We start from the raw sequence: 5291 nt of genomic DNA, 5'->3' as shown, positions 1-5291 counted from the left end.
CATCCTTAAGCACTGACCACACCACCTGAGGCTGCGAGTGTCATTTCTGCAGTAGCGCCAGCCCTAGCCAACCCAGCGAGTGTAAAACCTGGTTAATGGATTTATTGAACATTTTCTTCCTGGCAATGTGCAGCACAGCCACCGGACTGGTCCATGATGCTCCTTTTTAAGGGTTTATTTTTGGTTATTACCCAGAGGAGGTTTTCTTCAGCTAGCCTTCCTCCCAAGAGAAAAGAAGTTTTCAAAACTACCAAACTTGCTTTATATGAAGTGATGGCATCTGTGCAGCTGCAGCAGTGATTTGGCTTATATTTATCTAACTTGAGGCAAAAATAAATGCATTTGGGTCCAATTGCTGCTGGAGAGAAACTGCAAACTGTATATGTGTTTGGACAATGGGTATTTGTGGGTGTTTCTGTGGCTGGAGTTCAGAGCATTGATGGATCCACTTTAAAGACTTCGATTCTAAAATAATTCATATACTGTAATCTTTTTTTTTCCCCCAGGATGTGATGAATATTTTTTCTCGCTGGATATCTTCCAAATATCAACTTAAACAACAGTTGCTATTTGGGTGTTTCCAGAAATGTTCCTTCCCAAAGGTCAGAATGAATTTGGATGAATCAAGTCCTCTGTGCATAATCACACACTCTGAGAATACATTTCCTGTAGCTTCTTTGATTGTAAAACCAGCATGCCAAGATTAATTTTCAATTCCTGAAGCAGCTGCAAACGTGGAATCATTCAGAACTGGTCACAATATTTTCTCTTTTCTGCATAGCTTTAAGATTTTGAAATACAAGTCCCAGAAGGAAGCTGTAAGGGACCTGCATATGCTCATTCAGCTTGCTGTATCATGCAGGCACGTACAACAATCTGGCCCCTGTTTTGAAGGTACGTAGCTTAGTCTTATTTGCACCTTCTTTCTGCTCTGATATCGTGCTTTGGCTTTCTTCAGAATCTATCTGGAATACAATCCATATTTGTCCAGAAGAATGATCAATTGCTGATTCACTCTTACCTATGTTTGATCCAACTCCTATGTCAGTTTAAACTTGAGACTATAAATGTCATCTTTGTTCTCCTTCAACCTGCTGAAAAAGCTGTGGCCAGGAAATACCACTAACATGACAGATTAGGAATATATAGCTCTCTACTTCCCCCATCAACCAGGGTAGCAGTTGTTATTTCTAAGTAGACTGGAGGAATAAGGGCGGAGGGAAAAGAATGGGGAAGATGGGAAAGTTATGTAAGGCAATTGCCATTCTTCACTCCCCCCTACTGGTGTCCTTTGGTGTTTAAAAGGAAATGTTCGTAAGTAAAGATGAATGGCAGAGTGTGTTCCAAAAAGGGGTAGACATGTCTGTATCTGGTAATTACTACTATTATTTCTAGAGTGCCACTAAACGTATGCAACGCATCTACAACCAAAATACAAATAGCATGTGCCCTAAGAGTAATTTATGGATGTAGTACAGGCAGTCCCCGGGTTAAGAATGAGTTACATTTTTAAAGCTGTTCTTAAGTTGGATTTGTATGTAACTTGGAGCGTCTAGATTTTAAGATTCTTGCTGCTTACCTCTGCTCCCAGCGGACAAAAGGGCCAGCTGTCCCTACCAGTGTTCCCTCTAAGGTACACCAGGCACAACCACACACTGTTCATAATGTGGCCATGCATCATCCCTGAATCTGCCACTGGAAATACTGCTCAGTGAAATTAAATGAAGCCCCGATCGCATTCTTACACATGTCATAACTCTGGTGCTAGGCAGACACAAGTTTTCAAACAGTGTGCTATGCTAATTGCTTTTTCTGGTAGCAAATTTTAAAATTAAATTACACATTAACCCCCTTGTCATCTGCTCTGCATCCCAAATTCAGGCCTGCTGCAGGTGTTTACCTTTCTGGCTGGCTCCCTCCTCCCATCGCAATTCTCTTTGCAAAGCCGGGATAGGAGTTCCTGCATGCGGCTGACCTGGCTGCCTGTCTCTTCGTGCCTCCTGCGGGTGTTTACCTTCTCTGGCTGGCTTACTCCTCCTAGTGGCTCTTCTCTTCATGAAACTGCAGTCGCTGGCTCCTGTACGCAGTTCACGGCTGACCTGGAAGCCTTCTCTCTGATGTGAGTTGGGGAGTGGTAGGGAGATGTCAGAGTGTTGGGGAGTGTCAGAGATGGAGTTGGGGAGTGCCGGGGTGGAGTAGGGGAGTGTTTGGTGGGGTTCGGGAGATGATGGGGCCAGCAGCAGGAGGAAGTGAGCATCCATCCTGCCTTGTACTGTGTAAGGAGGGTTCACTGTTGCAGCAGGAGGAATTGGGCCCTCCTCCTACCGTGAACTTTTGGGGGGAGAGGGGGTAACTTCGGGGGTTGATCTTAATTAGGCTTATTTTTGGGGTAGGGTTTATATTACGAGCATCCTGAAAAAAATTATGTTAGGGCTTATTTTCCGGTTAGGTCATATTTTCGGATAAATACGGTAGGAATGCAATTTTAAAAGAGCATGTGAGACATATTTGTGAGACAGATGCAAGAGATTTCTTTGAACAAGTGGAGCAACACAACCTGGCAGAACATGGAAAGCAATTCCTGCATGTTTTCCACTAATAATCACTAAGTATATAAAATGTAAGTGCTACTAAGTAACCCAGAAACTGAAACCTTACAAATGAATATATAGAGTTATATTGCTGCTCCTGAAAGACAATGTTTTTGGGGGGTGGCTTTTTTTTTTGTTTTTTTGCATCACCTGCAAGGTTGCTCTCTGAAGAAGGCTTGCAAAGTGTGCAAAGCCTCTCCTGCCTTCCTCTCCTTCCATGAGGAGCCAGTGCTGATTTAGCAGTTCCTGTGTGTATTTTGTATTCTTTTTTTCAGTGTCTGCTGGAAAAGTGATCCTGGAGCTTTGCCCTGATCAAATTTTATGAGACGAGGTTCTCTGCTTAGCAGTTAGATTTCGCCCCCTAGTGCAAAAAAGTATGTAAGACTCTCTCTCTCTTTTTTTTTTTTTTTTTGTCCAATTGCATAATTGCTATAAAATAAGTATATCAATAATTTCTATTTTTATTTGCCAGGGTTAAAAATATCTCTATATATCTATCTATGTCTGTATATCTATAAACTTGTCAAATGAAAGTTGCACCGCGTTGCACTGGAAGTACTGAACTAACTAAATAGTATTCAAATGAGCCTCAGACAGTCATGTAGGACATCAAAGTCACTGCATAGTCTCACACAGCTATAATCAGCTTACAGTATGCCAGTCATTGGCTTCTTTTGCGTTTGGGGGGGGGGGGGGAGCGCACTAAAAAACTTAAATAGCAATTTACAAACAGCAATTTGAGAAAAACCTGCATTCCAATCACCCGAAAGCAGAGCATAAACAATGTTTACAAAATGTTCAAAAAGTTCCAGTGACAGCGACAGTGAACTGTACATAGTTGTTAAACACATTTAAGCTGTTTCTTTTGTACTTAACTTGTGTAGCTGACATTTCCTCAACTCGGGTCCAAAATGCTGATTACACAAAAGTGACAATTATAATCCAATACAGCAACTATTGTAATCCAATGGAAAAAGAAGTCCAACTTCACCCTCTCTCAACAAGAGCCTTATTTTGCTAAAGAGCTGTTGGCAAAGAAGGGGATCTTGCTGTAATTCCAGCGAGAGGGGGATTGGAAGGAGTCGTTCCGAGGGGAGATGCGAGGAAGGGAGGGGAATGGCAATACTTCATGCCAGGACCTGGAAGTTAACCAGGCTCAGGCCAATCCTTTTCAGGTAGGTATCAGAAGGCACCTAGACCTAGGTGTCACTAGGCACCATGTGTATATTCCTGTGTAAGTTCAATTATCAAAATAATTTTTTTAATCAGTTTATAATGGTGTGGTCAATTATCAGTTTGTTTTACAGAGACAGCGGCACATACTTTTCGACCATAGAATCGGATGTCTAAGATTTCACTAAGACCATCTGAAGACTATGAACCTTTATGTTTATTGATTCATCATCATTACCCAGACTCCTGAGGCAGGCCCTTTGGGGTCGAAACACGATCGTGTCGAGTCATTTCATACAATAAAGGACATTGAACACCGATTAGTCACCGTTGTTTGTTCTCTGTGGTCAATTACTACGCCATTTAACCAATTTAAAAAAATTGACTTTTACGCAGATTTGTTAGATGTTGCAAGGTGTCAGCAATTAGAGCACCTAACAGTGCCTAACCTAGGTGGCATTTGTAGAATCTGGCCCTTACTGCTTACAAAATAGGTGGCGGTAGGGGCTCATGCAGTTTTTATAATGGCCACGCACTAATGGTAAAATTAGCACGTGGCCATTAATTTGGAAAATGTATCATTTTCTGGCCACGTAAAGATATCAAAACAATGTGGGCCTCACAACCACATCCAACCCATATGAAAACTATTTTGTATAGAACAATTAGGTAAAGGGATGACTTTAAAAAACATTTTCAATATCTTCAAATCCTTAACAAAGAGCCAAGAGAGCTTCCAACTTCTTTATATCACTTTCCTCCAAAATCCTTTCAAAAACAATGTTTGTACAATTCAGATCTGACCCTCTGTATTATGATAGGCCTGCCTTCTGTTTAGATTTATGTTTGATGAGAGTGAATTGTATAAACATTGTTTTTGAAAGGATTTTGGAGGAAAGTGATATTATAAAGAAGTTGGAAGCTCTATTGGCTCTTTGTTAAGGATTTGAAGATATTGAAAGTGTTTTTTTTAATCATCCCTCTACCCAATTATTCTATACAAAATCATTTTCCAGCCACAGCACAAGTGGCCTTAGCACTCAGAAAAGACTCATATAAGGGACATGCTAAGGCCACTTTTGCAGTGGCTTTAGTAAAAGGGCCCCAGTAAGTGTAACACACTAGCGAGTTAATGCTTCCATGCCTACTCTCCACCCATGCCACACTGTCGGATAGAAAAAAAATCTGAAAAATGTAGTAATATGCATTGTAACATGCAGAAGCAGGCAGTGGCACAGTAGCCTGATTCCACATGTTAATCACACATTAAAGGCTTAAAACCTTTTAGTAATCTGTTGGTTTAAATTTGTGAATGGTTCATTGGTTTATGGGCTCTGGCATGTTTTCTGTAATGTTCAGGTGCCTGATTCTTCTTTTTTAAGTTTAAATGATACTTAACCAAGCAATCACTTCTTGTTAAACAAAAGTATGACCATAAAAAATCAAATTAAGAGAACAATGAATAAACTCTAACATCACATCACTAATGAGAGATCTGGAAAAGGGTATTGGCAAAAAATTCCAGTC

The 5291-nt window shown here is 40.7% G+C and overlaps 1 long non-coding RNA gene across 1 annotated transcript; it reads left to right on the top strand.

The window, feature by feature from the left end:
• The first annotated feature begins 740 nt into the window (after positions 1 to 740).
• Positions 741 to 4041, top strand: LOC117360262. Its single transcript, XR_004539397.1, has 5 exons — positions 741 to 894; positions 1882 to 2119; positions 2867 to 2965; positions 3476 to 3766; positions 3887 to 4041. It is a non-coding gene; the product is annotated as an uncharacterized LOC117360262 (long non-coding RNA).
• The last annotated feature ends 1250 nt before the right edge of the window (positions 4042 to 5291 follow it).

This window comes from Geotrypetes seraphini, chromosome 5 (assembly GCF_902459505.1).
Source record: "Geotrypetes seraphini chromosome 5, aGeoSer1.1, whole genome shotgun sequence".
Taxonomy (NCBI): domain Eukaryota; kingdom Metazoa; phylum Chordata; class Amphibia; order Gymnophiona; family Dermophiidae; genus Geotrypetes; species Geotrypetes seraphini.
The sequence above is the reverse complement of the archived record's forward strand: the minus strand, read 5'-3'. Positions and strand labels throughout refer to the sequence as shown.